The following is a 16,293-nucleotide window of genomic DNA, read 5'->3' as shown; positions in this document are numbered from 1 at the left end:
GCGTGGCCTGATGCATGCTGCCATGTCTGCACCCAGGATTTGAACCAGCGAAACCCTGGGCCACTGAAGTGGAGCACAAGAACTTAACCACTCGGCCGCGGGGCAGCCCCAGCACCTTTTCTTTAGACCTTCATATTCTCTTCATAGGTGGTATCTTCTAACTTTATTTTTGCCATTATCAGTTATTTTATTGCCTCTTTTTTTCTTTTGATAATTTTCTAATTCCTATTGGTGGTCTTCTCTTTCCCACTTAAATAAGTCTCTTTATCATTTCTCCTGAAGCTGGTTTCTTGATGATAAACTCCTTTAACATTGCTTGTCTGGGAAACTATCTCTCCTTCCATTCTGAATGATAACCTTGACAGGTAGAGTATTCTTGGCTGTAGAGTTTTTCCTTTCAGCACTTTAAATAGATATATCATGCCACTCCCTTCCATCCTGTAAGGTTTCTGCTGAAAAGTCAGCTGATAACCTTATGGGGTTTCCTTTGTATGCCACTTGTTGCCTTCTTGTGGCTTTTAGGATTCTCTCTTTCTCTTCAGCTTTGGACATTTTAATTCTAATATGTCTTGGTGTGGGCCTCTTTGGGTGTATATTGTTTGTGGCTCTCTGTGCTCTTGTACTTGGGTGTCTGTTTCCTTCCTTAAGTTAGGAAAGTTTTCAGCTATTATTTCTTCAAATAGATTCTCTGCCCCTTTGTCTCTCTCTTCTCCTTCTGGGACACCTATAATATGAATGTCATCAGTGTTAGTGCACTTCATGTTGTCCCAGAGTTCCCTTAAACTGTTATCATTCTTTATAATCTTTTTTCTTTTATCTGATTAGCATGGGTGATTTCCTCTAGTCTTTCATCCAGCTTACTGATCTGTTTTTCTGTATCATCTACTCTGCTATTAAATCCTCTAGTGATTTTTCATTTCCAGTATTGTATTCTTCTTTTCTGATTTGTTATTTTTTATATTTTACAATTCTTTGTTGATATTCTCACTGTATTCATCTATTCTTCTCCCAAGATTAGTGAGCATCCTTATGACTTTTTACTTGAACTCTTTGTTAGATAGATTGTTTATTTCTTTTCCATTTAGTTCTTTTTCTGGGGTTTTGTCCTGTTTCCTTGCTTGGAATATACTCCTTTGCCTCCTCACTTTGTCTCTTTCTCTGTGTATTAGGTGGGTCCACTACGTGTCTTGATCTTGTAGAGGTGGCCTTATGTAGGAGGCATCTTTGGAGACCCAGCAGTGTGCTTCCCTCTTGTCACCAGTTCCGAATGTTCCAGGAGTGACCGCTGTGTGGGCTATGTGTGTCCTCCTGTTGTGTCAGGATTGCTCTTGCCGTAGGTGCCCAGGGAGTCTAGGTTGTGCCCCTGGCTGACTGGTTGTAGTGCTCTGCTGCGTGTGGCGGATATGGACACTTAAGTCTGTTTATTGGCTTTGGGGAGCCTCAGTAGAGTTGAACAAAAGGTCTAATAGCACATTTCTGTTGCAGGTTTTCCGTTAAGCGGGTGGGTCCAGAACAGAGCTGATCATGAGGCTCAGGGGCTTACAATTGCTGCAGGACTTTGGCTTGCAAAAATGTTGTCAGCTCTCTCAGGATTGCAGCTGTGTGGGGCTGGCACCAGGCATGGGGGTATCCAGTTGTTCCAGGCTTTGGAAGGATGGGCCAATCCCCTATGTGGCTGTTTGAGAAGCACAGGCCTTCTGCCTCTGATAAGCCCCATGGCCCACAGGTCCACATCCACCCTCAACACAGTCCTGGCCCTGTGGACACTTCCCAACTCCCTGGAACAGACCCAGTCATTCCACTTTAGAGCCACCCACACACTCCACCAGTGCCCCACACTCTCCACCCACTTCTCATGCATGCCCTTCCCCACAGAGGCAGGGCCACTTGCCTGCCTGCAGAGGATGCATTTACAGAGTCTATGCAGGCTTAAAAGTTGCTTGAGGGCTTGCTGTGGGTGAGGCCAGTCTCTAGGGTGGGCTGTCTGCCCTGGCTGAGCTGGATTTATTCTACACTCTAGTGGGTGGGGCAGACTCTGAGCTAACAGGCCAGGGGAAGAACTCCAAGGGCATCTGCCAGCATCTGTGTCAGCACACCTGTACTAGGTCACGATAAAGGCTGCTGCCAATGTCTCAGTCCCTGAAGAGGTCTTACATCTCACTGAGATGCACCCAGAGCCTATCAGGTGAGTCTCTTTTTACCAAAGGACCTTGCACCTTTCTTTCTGGTAATTTTAGGTTGCTTTCCAAAACAGGGAAGTTTGTGTGTGGGCCTTTTGAGAGCTGGCTTTTTTCTGCTTCTGTCCAATAGCTTTCTAGGGATATTCCTCATTGTAGTTAATAGTCAGCAAAGCCAGGTATTATAACACTCATTTCAGTTGTACTGAGTCTGAAGGATGCTTATAGGGGCAGTGTTCCCCTGGTCAGGTACCCCACTCCTCTGGGGAAGACTGCACACCTTAGGGCTCCTCCCACCCAGTGTGAAGCTTTGCAGCTCACAAAGTTGGCTGTTTTCTCTCCAGACAGGAATTTCTGCCTCAGTCAGGAATGTCTCATGATGCGGGGCTTCCTTTTACCCAGTTTTCAGTTCTTTCTTAGGGGTAATTGCTTCAAACACAGTTGTAACTTCGTTGTGCTCATGGGAAGAGGTGAGTTCAGAGTCCACCTACAACACCATCTCGACACCACTCTCCTCAGGAACACTCTTTCAATAAATGTGAGAGAGAGCCTGAATGAAGGACTAAAACTGCAAAGATTGAAGAGGCAACTGTCAAGATGATTCTCAAGAGGGAGAAGCAAGAGTTTTCCCCACCACCGTACTCTACTCGATGGATGTTATAGATATTGCACAGCTAGAGTGAGAAGTCTTAAATCTCTTCTAGACACAAAACATTTCACACTTACCAGGAAGCAGAGTTCAGGAGGAGAATTCTTCCAATACATGTGAGACAGAGCCTGAGTGAAGGGCCTGAACTGCAATGTGGGAAAAGACACTTGCTGATGATCCTAAAGAGCTAGAGTTGAGAGCTTTTCTGCACAGTGCACTTTCTTTCAATTGATATTATAGATATTCTCTTCAAATTGTAGAGAAATGTTTAAAAGCCCTTTTAGGAAAATATCAATATGACTCTGAGCAAGAAGAGCTCAGCAAGAATTTTCCTTCATCACACGTGAGAGCCTGTGTGTAGCCTGAATGGCAATGTATTAAAAGTCACTTATCAAGAAGATCCAAAAGATCTACAAGCAGGACCTTTTCCACACTGTATACCCTCTTTGAATGACGTTACAGATAACCTGTCCTGGCTGTAGTGAAGACTTTTCAATCTCCCCATGGAAGAAACCCCTTCACAATATGGGCAGCTGAGTTCAGCAGGAACATGTTTCATGCAATGGAAGAGAGAATCCGAGCGAAGGCTCAGGACTGCAGTGTGTGAGAAGGCACTTAGAAGGACGATCCTAACCAGCTACAAGCCAGAGATTTTCTGCACAGTGTACTTTCCTTGAATGGATGCTATAGATACTCTCTCACAGCTGTAATAAAATGTTAAAAAGCTCTCCTAGGAGAGGGTCACCTCCAGCTCCTGTCAAGGTGAGCTCAGCAATAGTTTTCCTTCATCACATGAGAGTGAGAGAATCTGTGTAGACTGAATGGCATGTATGAAAAGTCAATTATGAAGACGATACTAAAGAGCCACAAGCCAGAGATTTTTCTACACAGTGTAACCTCATTGAATGAAAGTTACAGATAATCTGTCCCAGCTGAAGTGAAAGCTTTTAAATCTCTCCTTCGAAGCAGCCCCTTCACAGCTATGGGCATCTGAGTTCAGCAGGAAGATGCTTTCATGACCTGGGAGAGAGCCTGAGGGAAGGCGGTGAACTGCAATGTGTGCAAGAGCCCTTACTAGGACCATGCTAAACAGCTACAGGCCAGAGATTTTCCGCACAGTGTACTTTCCTTGAATGGATTTTATAGATATTCTCTCCCAGCTGTAGTGAAAATTTAGGAGCTCTTCCAGGAAAATGTGACTACAAGCACCTGGCAAGCAGAGCTTAGCAATAGTTTCCCTTCATCACATGCGATCAGAGCCTGTGTGTAGACTGAACTGGAGCGTATTAAAAGTCACTTATCAAGAAGATACTAAAGAGGTAGAAGCAGGAGGTTTTCTGTGAACCCTCATTGAATATTTCTTACAGATAATCTGTCCCAGGTATAGTGAAAACTTATAAATCTCTTCCTGGAAGAAGTCCCTTCACAGCTATGGGCAACTGAGTTCAGTAATAAGGTGCTTTCATGACACAGGAGAGAGCCCGAGTGAAGGCGGTGAACTGCAAGCTGTGAAGAGGCACTTTCCAGGATGATCCTAAAGAGCTACAGGCCAGAGATTTTCTGCACAGTGTACTTTGCTTGAATGTGTGTTATAGATAATCTCTCCCAGCTGTAATAAAATCTTAAAGCTCTCCTGGGAAATGTCACATCCTGCTTCTGACAAGGTGGTTTCAGCAATAGTTTTCCTTCCTCACATGGGTATGAGAGCCTGTGACTAGACTGCTTGGCACTGAGTTAAAAGTCACTTATGAAGACAAAATGAAAGAGCCAAAAGTAGAACGTTTTCCAATGTGTGTGCTAGCACTGGGTGAATGTTACAGATGATCTGTCCCAGAGAAAGTGAAAGGTTTTCAGTCTCTCCTTGGAAGATGTCCCTTCACAGCTATGGGGAGCTGAGTACAGCAGGAACAGGCTTTCATGATGTCGTAGAGATCCTGAGTGAAGGCCACGAACTGCAATACGTGAGGCACTTACCTAGATGATCTGAAACAGCCAGAAGCCAGAGCTTTGCTGCACAATGTACTTTGCTTGAACGTGTTATAGTTATTTTCTCCCAGCTGTAGTGAAATGCTTAAGTGCTCTCCCGGGAAAATGTCACTTCCAGCTCCTTGCAAGCTGAGCTCAGCAGTAGTTTTCCTTCATCACATGCGATCCGAGCCTGTGTGTAGACTGAATGGCTGTCTATTAAAAGTCACTTACAAAGATGATCTGGAAGAGCCACAACTTGAGAGGTCATGTTGGAGGTGTAGGGGGACTTTGAACTCTCCTCCTCCCACGAACAGAACCAAGATACAACTTGAACTGAAAAGTGGATAAAAAGAACCCCTGCTTCATGAGACTTTCCTGACTGAGCCAGAAGAGCCAGAATTTCCTGTCTGAGAGAAAAAAAGCCAACTTCCTGAGCTGCAGAGCTTCACAGCTAGCTAGGAGCAGTCCTAAGGTGTACAGCCTTCCCTGGAGGAGTGGGGGACCTGACGGGGATTGTTACCCCTAAAGCATCCTTTACATTTAGCATAACTGAAAATAGTGTCATAATATCTGATGTTGCTGGCTATTAACTACAACGGGGAATACCACTAGAAAAGTTACTGGACAGAAGAGGCAAAAAAAGCCTGCTTTTAAAGGGCCCACACACAAACTTCCCTGTTTTGGGAAGCAACCTAAATTCAGAAAGAAAGGTATAAAGTCCTTTGGTGAAAAGAGACTCACCTGATAGGCTCTGGGTGCATCTCTGTGAGACGTAAGACCTCTCCAGTGACGGGGACGTTGACAGTAGCCATTATTATGACCTAGTACAGGTGTGCTGACACAGATGTTCCAGATGCCAGTGGAGTTCTTCCCCTGGCCTGTTAGCCCAGAGTCTGCCCCACCCACTAGAGTGTAGAATAAATCCAGCTCAGCCAGGGCAGACAGCCCACCCTAGAGACTGGCCCCACCCAACCGCAAGCCCTAAAGGAACATTTTGGCCTGCATAGACTGTGTGCCTGGATCTTCTGCAGTCATGTGAGTTGGTCCACCTCTGCAGGGTAGGGTGGGCATGAGGAGTGGGTGAAGTGTGTGCGGCATTGGTTGAGTGTGTGTGGGCCTCTGCAGTGGGGAAACTGGATCTGCTCCAGGTGATCTGGATGTGTATATGTGCCAGCACTGTCTTGAAAGTGGGTGTGGACATGTGGGCTGTGGGACTTATCAAGATAGAAGACCTGTACTTCTCAAACAGCCACATAGCGGATTGGCACCGCCTTCCAAGGCCTGAAACAATTGGGTAGTCCTGTGCCTGGGGCCAGGCCCACTCAGCTGCAATCCTGACAGAGCTGACATCAGCGTTGCAAGCAAGAGGACTGCAGCAGTTTTAAACACCTGAGCCTCACAACTGGCCACACTGGGCATCTACCCACTTAACAGAAAACTGCAACAGGAGTGCGCTATTACATCTTGCATCCAACTGTGCTGGGGGCTCCTCAACCCTGGTAAACAGATTGAAGGGTCCATACCAGCCACATGCAGCTAAGCATTACAACCAGCTGGCCAGGGGGACAGGCTAGGCTCCCTGGGCACCTGCAGCAAAAGCAACTCTACCACCACAACAGAAATACACATGTAGCCTACAAGGTTCACACCTGGAACATTTGGAACTGGTGACAAGAGGGAAGCACACTGCTGGGCCTGAAAATGTGTCTCCTACATAGGGCCACTTCTCCAAGATCTTGAGACATAGCTGACCCACCTGATACTTAGCTATATATGCTAAGAAAGAGGCAAAATGAGGAAGCAAAGGAGTACATTCTGATCAAGGGAACAAGGCAAAACCCTAGAAAAAGTACTAAATGAAACAGAAATAAACAATCTACCTGACAAAGACTTTAAGCAAAAAGTCATAAGGATGCTCACTGATCTTGGGAGAAGAATGGATGAATACAGTGAGAATATCAACAAAGAATTGGAAAATATATAAAAAAAATGAATCAGAAATGAAGAATACAATACTGGAAGCAAAAAATTCAGTAGAGGAACTCAATAGTAGAGTAGGTGATACAGAAGAACGGATCAGCGAGCTGGACCAAAGAATAGAGGAAATCACCCAAGCTGAACAGATGACAGAAAAAAGAATAGAGGAAATCACCCAAGCTGAACAGATGACAGAAAAAAGAATAGAGGAAATCACCCAAGCTGAACAGATGACAGAAAAAAGAATAGAGGAAATCACCCAAGCTGAACAGATGACAGAAAAAAGAATAGAGGAAATCACCCAAGCTGAACAGATGACAGAAAAAAAGAATTAAAAAGAACAAGAACGGTCTAAGGGACCTCTGGGACAACATCAAGTGCACTAACATCCATATTATAGGTGTCCCAGAAGGAGAAGAGAGAGACAAAGGGACAGAGAATCTATTTGAAGAAACGATAGCTGAATACTTTCCTAACCTAAGGAAGGAAACAGACATCCATGTATGGGAAGCACAGAGATCACCAAACAAGATAAACCCAAACAGGCCCACACGAAGACACATAATTAAAATGTCCAAAGTTAAAGAGACAGAGAGAATCCTAAAAGCCACAAGAGAAAGGCAACAAATGACATACAAAGGAAACTCCATAAGGTTATCAGCTGACTTTTCAGCAGAAAGCTTACAAGATAGAAAGGAACGGCATGATGTATTTTCTGCCCCCTCCCACTCACCATTTGATTGTTAAATTTGCTCTTTTCATCCTGGCTATGTAATGCCTAATACCCCTTTGTGACTTGTAGCTCTAATATAGTATTGAATTCTCTCATTTTAAAACTTGCTTCTCCCATCTCCTTTTATACAGAACAGAAACTGCTGTCCTGAAAGCATGAACTAAAGGGATTAGAATTATTCTGGAGGTCAGGTAAAATCTTCCCTGAAGACATGACCAGACAACACAGCTCTCCAGAGGAGATCACAGGGGATGTGATGGAGAGGGAGCAGAGGTGTGGGTGAGAGAGCAGGGTTGTCAAGGACCCTCCTTTATTTTGGGCACACACAACCAAAAGGACAAATGTCATTCACTCCAATGTGGAACAGTTCAGTTCCATGATGGAGAGAAATGAATAAGAGCTCCAGGGCCTGCTATGTGAGCTTACATTCTAGTTGAGGGAGGGAGACCATGACAAAGCAAGGGATCAATACACAAATAAGGATGGATCAGATAGCCGCTGTGCTGAGCTGTGAAGGGACAGCAATTGGTGACATGGTAACTTTAGACCTCTCTGAGGTGCCCTAACTGAAATCTTCATAGCAAGAATAATCAGTCAGGCCAAGATCAGGAAAAATGTCCCAAGGTAGAGAAAGAACTGAATCAATGGCACTAAGTCAGGATAGGGACATTGCGTGTGTATTAATCAGAGTTCTCTTGAGAAACAGAACCAGTAGGAAATATACATAGGAAGAGGATGTCAGAGAAAGAGACTATAAGAAATTGGCTCACATATGTGTGACCAAGACAGGAGAAGACAGCCGGACAGAGAGAAGGACTTCCCGCTTGCTCAGCCTTGTTGTTCTGTTCTGATCTTCAATTGATTGGATGAGGCCCACTCACATTAGGGAGGGCAATCTACTCTTCTCAATACCAGTTCAGATGTTAATCTCATCCCAAAATATCCTCATAGTCACACCCAGAATAATGTTCACCCAAATGGGGCACCCTGTGGCCCAATCAAGTTGACGCATAAAGTTAACTGTTGCAACATGTTCCACAAGAGTGAATGAAGCTTATAAGGAATGGGGAAGATGCTACCAAATGAGGTCAGTGAGGAAGAAAAGAAAGATTCCCACCCCAATAGGCCTTGGAAGTGAGCACAAGTTTATAAGTGCTTTGAAATTCCACGGAGAGTTTTACACTAACATTTTCCATCTTTTTATCCCTGCGGCACAGTTGATAATATCTTCAAATCTGGCTTCCAGTTCACTAATTCTTTTGTATGTGCTTAGCCCACTAGCTGAGTTTATAATTTCAGTGATGTGTCAATTCTACAAGTTTCATTTGGTTCTTTTCAATTGTACCTTTTTGGTAATCTTTCATCTTGATGTCAATACAGTCTTTTGAAAATGAGACAGTAAATATATAGATTTTGTCATTTTCAATTTTCAATCTTGAGGATCTGCTTTGTTTTTCCTTTTGTTGTTCTCATCTTTTATTAACATATTGACCGGCTTTGGATTGTTTCCTTAAATGTTTTTTCAATAGAAAAAACTTGTTTTAAAGTACATTCCTGTAGAATAAATTTTATATGTTTTCTGTTAGACATCTTCAAATTTGGTACACGTAAACTAACATTTTTAGTCCACAAAGGTAGTGTTAATTCTAACCTAAAACTAGAGTGAGTTTGTTATATGGGAAGTGGGAGACAGTTGGGTTTTATTTTGTTCCTTTTGGTGAATAAAAATGGTAAAGGAAGAATTCCTTATCCTCCTTCTCTGGATCGAGATTTTTCTGGCTCATCCACTGGGTTCCTGACTTCATGCAAGAAAGGTCTGATCCTTTCTCCACATTGGTCTATTTCCTGCCTTGTGGACACAGCCTGTAAAATGCCTGCCTCTCACCCACAGAATAGGAGAAAATATTTGTAAATCACATATATGATAAGGAATTAATATCCAGAATATATAGAGAACTACTAAAACCCAACAGCAACAACACAAGGTTAAAAATTGGCAGAAAACTTAAATAGGCTTTTCTCCAAAGAAGATATACAAATGGCCAATAAGCACATGAAAAGATGTTCAACAGTTACTAATCCTTAAGGGAATATAAATCAAAATCACAATGAGTTACTACTTCCTTAGGATGACTACTGTGCAAAAAACAGAAAACAAGTGTTGGCAAGGTTGTGGAGAAATTGGAACCCTTGCGCACTGCTGGTGGGTATACGAAAAGGTGCAGCTACTGTGGAAAACAATGTAGTGGTTCCTCAAAAAGTTAAACATAGAACTCTCATATGATCCGGCAACCCCACTTCTGGAGATCCATCCCATCTCTCTCTCTATCTATCTATCTACATATAAAGAATTGAAAGCAGGGACTCGAATAGAGTTTTGTACACCAATGTTCACAGCCCCATTATTCACAATAGCCAAAAGATTAAAACAACCCGTGTTCATTGATGGATGAATGGATAAATAAAATACTGTATATACTGTGAAACAGAATAAAGGAAACCTCATTTGAAATGATATTGGGAGGCCAGAAGGGGCAGCCCTCATGTGCTACCACTTGATATCAATTACAAGAAGAATCATCAGTTACAGACCCCAACAGGAAAAGATGTCCATTGCATTCCCAACAAGAAATTGACTACCCCAGCAACTCAGCCAATGAGTTGAGAAATCATCACTGTGAACTCTTGCTTTCCACCAATGGACTTTTGTTCAAATCAAACCCTCCCAAATCACTCCTCTTTCTCTATAAAATAGCATTCCTCTCCTTTGTGTGCTGGACTTGCCTATGGCTTTTGCTTGTCCTGAATTGTAATTCCTCTGCTATTCCTGAATAACCGCCTTTTTTATTTTCTTAAATCAACAGTACATAAAATGGAATATTATCCAGTCTTAAAAAGAAAGGAAATTCTGATACATGCTAAAACATGGATGAACCTTGAAGACATTATGTTAAGTGAAAGAAGCCAGACACAAAAGGACAAATACTGCTTGATTCCATTAATATGAGGTACCTAGAATAGTCAAATTCACAGAGACAGAAAGTAGAACAGTAGTTACCAGAGGCTGGGGGAGGAGGGAATGGAGAGTCAGTGTTTAATTGATACAGAGTTTCAGTTTGAGGGGTGAAAGTTCTAGAGATGGATGGTGGTGATGATTGCACAACAAGGTGAATGTATATAATGCCACTGAACTGTATACTTAAATGTGGTGAATTTTATGTTATGTATATTTTACCACACACACAAAATGCCTGCCTCTCAGCTTCCATAGACCAGAATTGCTCCCAAGACCCAGAGTCAATTCTGAAATATATTTCTGGATTCACACTGTCTCCTAATTTCTGGCTTCTCTGGATTTTCTTTGCTTGTATCATCAGAGTAGTAAATTAATTTTTTTTCTGTATCATCACTTAGGAAAATACAATAGGAAATATCTCAGAAGAAATCTAGTCCCTCTTATTGCCAGAAACAAAAGTCCATTTGCATGAGTTTAAAAGGGTAGGTGAAATAGTTATACTGATGTTTTTAAACAATTGTGCCACCCGTTGAGGACAGTAGATGTACAAGAGTGGAAGCAGAGAGGTCAGAAGATGTCTTTGCAGTTTTTTAGGGAGATATGACAGTCCCTGGGACTAGCCTGGCAGTGTTGGCATTAGAGGGACGTGGTCATTTTGCAGATTTAGTAGGTGAGATATATTGAGTAGATGTGGTGGACGAGGGAGATAGAAGAACCATGGATACTATCTGTATTTTCATGGATTGTGGTACCATCTACTGAGATGAAAATTACCGGAGAGAAGTAAGTTGGGCATGGGAGGAATCTTGAGTTGTTTTTCTCAGATTACATTGGAAACACATATTTGACCTCCTTGGAGACGATGAAATGGTTAGTTGGATGGGTCTGCAGCTCCAAAGCTGGAGATGTGGATTTGGACATCATTAGCACATAGCTAATGCACACAGCCAACCGTCTGACTGGGTGAGGTGAGCTAGACCAAGTATGGAGACAGAGAAAGAAGGGGTCTAGGTCAGAGCCCTGAGTAACTCCAAAGCTTAGAGGAGCCAGAAAGTGCCACTAGTTTCTTTCCCAGATGCACTCCCAAGCACAAACACTGATCCTTCAGATCAGTTTTATAAGCACATGCATATCCTTAAAATTTTTTTGACTTTTGATTGCGTGATTAACATTTGTGTACAGAACTTACTCTGCAGCTTATTTTTTTTGACTCAATAGTATGTCTTGTAGATCTTAACACACATATTCTTGTACCAATACAATAATAATCTTAGAATATTTTTTCATAACTTGTATTGCAGGACCCTCTTATTTTTGTTCACTCCAAGAATTCTTTGTTCTCCTTGCTCTTTCACTCTTCCATATGTAGTTTAGTATTAGCTGGCGAAGAGTCAGGAAAAGTGCTTTTTTTGGGAATTGCATTCAACTAACATTAATTTAGAAACAATTCACACTCACAATAACATTCTCTTCCTAGTTACCTAGGAATAGTACTCATTTTATTTTGTACTATTTTATACACTTTTTTGTTGTTTCGTAGTTTTTTCTCCCACAAATCTGACATGTTTCTCATTCAGCTTCTTCTTGGATCTTTTATATGATTGGTTCCTATTGATAGGGTTCAGGGCAGGCTGCTCCAAGATGTGCCACACCGGTATGTGGACTATTTCAAGCTGAATGTCCCTCTGTGCCAGGAAGAACCATTGCTGGTTGTTGTGTCCCATGTTGGAGGTAAAGTACCTAGTGGTTGGAAACTATTTAGGCCACATTTGAGTACCAAGGAAGGTTAGGAGGGGGAACTCTGAGGCATTTCTCATCTGAAGTCTATGTTTCTCCAAGGTCATAGGTATTGGAGTTCATCTCAAAGTGCTGAGATAACATCACCTTATTGGGCACGTAATTTTTACAGAGGTTTGACAGGCAAAGGGTACAGAACTTCACAACAGGTTTACAGAGCAAGATGAAGAGCAACACTATAAGCCTAGTTCTCAGGATAGTTCTAAACCAGAGCCCAAACAGGAAGGCAGTCAGCTGAACAGATCAAGGGACAATGGGCTAAGTGAAATTAATGGTAGCCAATGTGCTTTCTCTCTAATCTTATGTAATTGGGTTTCTACGTCCCCAGAGGCATTTATCCAAGTGAACAGGAGGTGTTCACCACAGCACAGACATCTTCTTGCTTAGCAAGTAGATAATCAAGGGCTATATGATTATCCAAAACTACCTCAGCCAATGAGTTAAGCAACCTTCGCTGAGCTGAAATTGCTTTGGCTGTGGAATCAGCCAGTTCTGCTAGTGTCAAGGAGAGATTTCTGGTCATTTTTTCTCTGGCACTCACTCTGATCCATGGGAAGAAAGCTCTGCCCACGGAGGCAAACCCAGAGTCATGTAGACCTCCTGGAAGTTCTCATTTAAAGGAACTATGGAGATTCAATGGGAGAGACCAATGAGAGCCCTCTGATTCATTATGCAGAGAGAACAGGACAGTGAATATGGCCAGGGCACACTGTCCTTGTATTCTCCAGCTGCTGTCAAAGCAACGAGTTGTCCAAGCATAAAGGCCTTTACTGAAACCTCCACAGATAACATAAATCAGGGAGTGTAAATAAGGTCCCAGCACAAATGATATCATCTACAGACTCATTCACCAACATAGAGGAATTAGCATTGTATAACCAAGGCTCAGATAGTATGTTGTTAGATACTGAAAGGTTGCCTAAATACATGGGCATGTTAAGAAATATGCAAATGATTCAACTTACATTGATGGTCCCACAAAATTTTTCATACAAATATTCAAAACATCTTGTTTTCTCCTCCCAAGGATGGATTAAAGTAAAGCAAGGACAAGTTTAGGCGAGCATAGCATCCTGACTTGGCAAAATGGACCAGCAGAGCAATTTAGACAAACAGCAGCATCTGGAATCTCAGTGAAAATACTTATAGGGTGAACTAAGGGGTCATTACTGTCTTGAACAGACAGAGGTTTTTGATGGTAAACCCAAAAATCAGAGAAGTTTCCCTCTTCTGAAAGGGATTGGGAAACGTGAACAAGGGCATTGTCCTTCCAGGAAAGGGAAGGAGAAAATAAATAAGAAACAGCAGTGGGATGCGGGTATATACGAGTGGTCCGGTCATCTTGGGAAACCTGTCCGCCTCAGATGTCAGCTGCTTCTCTTCCTAGCCAATTTGATTCGGAGATCCCCAGGGTTTGTACAGGACCAGATGTCAGGTGGAGCCTTCTTCGGCTGTGAGATGTGCACCCAAGTCTCAAGTCCCTGAAGTTTGGCTGCCTTCTGGTGGTCAGGATGGCCTGGTATAGTCCCTTCTAAGAGTCTCAAGGGCAGTAAAATTGGGAACATCGCTTTGGAGTGTTGTATCCAGACATTTAAGGAAACAGGAAGAATTTAGGATCCAATTTAGCTTACAGGTATAACAAAACCTTAAAGGCAATTAATAGGGCTAGAATTTAATATCTATACAGGTGAAAACAGAATTTTTTCCTCCACAATTAGCTTGGCTTTTATTAAAGGTAATCAAAGTAAAACTAATTTGTTTGTATTAAACTCCGCCTGATTATTTATATAAATGAAACAAGGATAGTGATTGACCATATAAGCTCTTTTTAAAGATTGCTTTTCTGGAACCTTGTAAGCAAGGTACTATGCTGATTTTTCAAGCAGTTTCTTAAAGCCATCAGTCAGGTCTGAGTCTATGTACATTTTTCTTAAATATAACCTTCTAGTCAAAGCTTTGGCTTGCGCAATGCAACCAATGTTTCTAATTGTGTTTTGTTACAAGGAGAACAGATCTTCACTGAGCCTGTGCAAATACATATATCATCACAAAAAGAATACTTAAAAGTCCCTAAATTCTGGAGGGATCAGGTAGAGAAAAAAAATGTTTCAACCTTGTTGCAAAGATACACTTTACCAAAATGTTGTAAGTTATAGATTGCTTAAAGTAGAGGAGAAAAAGGGGTCGTTTACATCTGGAAAACAAAACGTCAAAGCAATCAGTCTTCCACTCGAGTTCCAGAAATTTCCACCCAGTTCAGAGTTATGATTTTAAAGTTGTCAAAATCTGTGTTCCAGGGTACTTGTCAGTCTTTTTTCAAGAATCTCTTTGAAAATGGAACATATTTGTAGAAGCATCAGCGTAAAACAATAACTGACTGTGACTGACAAAAGACTTACAAAAAGGCAATGGGTAAATACAATTGACAAGGAAATTTGGGTATTTTTTGATGTACATTTTAGATAGTAACTAGAACTGCAGTTAATAACGTTATAATAGGACATATCAGATTTTTAGGAATTATATACAATTTCTACAACACATTAGTAACGTTCACCCATACAATAAACCTAAAAAGATTTATTATTGCTTATTTGGCCATGTTTCTCATGTAATTTGATATATCAAATAAGCCTAATTAGTGTAATATGTCTCTTTTTATAAGGAGAGGGAATAAATCTTTTGAGATGTCCGAGGTGCCACTCAGAAAATCCCAAAATTATATCCAGGTTGAAAAAAACTTCATTTAGAATTTGAATATTTTGGGAAGCTTGTCAAAATAGCAAAAGGTTTGGACGCTTGACCAAATAGGATCACACATCAGTATAAAATAATATTTAAGTATCTATTTGACCAAAGTAACAGAACAGGTTTCAAAGGCAAATAAAAAAGTCACGTGGTGATAAGCAAAACTCAACTTCAACCCTAAGAAGATTGAGTTTTCCTAAGAAAGTAGAGACCTAATTTTAAAAAGCACAAGAAATCATTTTGATAAAACATAAAATCTCTGTTTTGTAGGCATATTACTTAAAGGCAAAGAAGCTTTCCAAATCTGTTATCACGAGCAGACCAATAGCCCAAGAAAACCTTGTCCTTTCCATAGAACAGAAGGCCAAGTTTTAATTTTGCATCACCTTATTTTAGTATTAAAGCTCATTTTAATAAATTCATTTTAATCTTACCCAGCCTGACCACACATTAAAATTCTTTTCACAAGATTCTTTTCCATAAACCTTCTACAGCTTTCTTTTTACATTTAGATTTTGTCCTATGATTCCCTCTTTCCCATTCCAAAATAACCAGCTTCTTTTTAAGACAAAATTACTTTCTTTTTGCTCAATAAAATGCATTTCCAATCCTTATACCTTCTTTTACCGAAAACACATGCTACTTCCCTTGCATACAGGGGTGTTTCCCTTTTTATTTCTTGTAGCTTTAGTTACATATATTAGAATTCTTAACCCTTAGAGTCCCCAATTCCTGGTAAAAATTAAGAAATAAGAAATTGTGAACTATATTAGCATTTTGTGGCTTAGCAAACCTAAAATACCTTTTATAAATTTCTAGAAACATTGCCCTTTTTTCTGTGGAAAATTTCTCAGCATGGCATAGAACTTGTTCACTAATAGACTCAAATATCTTTAGTTTTCTGCCACAGGAAGCCAAAATGAGATAAACTTATCTTCGGTAATTAATGTTTTGGTATTTTGTTTAGTTTGGAAAATGATTTAGGGATTCGATGAGTAGCCATTATTTAGTTTAACTTAGTATAAACTTTGATCTCATTTACATTTATTTTAATTACTTGCTTTAGCAATCATGCTTGGAGTAGACATTAAACAGCCAACCGTCATCTTGTTACTTTCTTGCTGACAAATTTTGTAGCAGACAGAGACAGCATGAGCCTACATGACTCGTGAACCCAGGCAGAGAGAAAAGTTGCACGTTTGCATTACACCCAACTAATGACTCTGAA

This window comes from Equus asinus, unplaced genomic scaffold, assembly GCF_041296235.1.
Source record: "Equus asinus isolate D_3611 breed Donkey unplaced genomic scaffold, EquAss-T2T_v2 contig_1, whole genome shotgun sequence".
Taxonomy (NCBI): Eukaryota; Metazoa; Chordata; class Mammalia; order Perissodactyla; family Equidae; genus Equus; species Equus asinus.
This window is presented reverse-complemented; position numbering follows the sequence as displayed.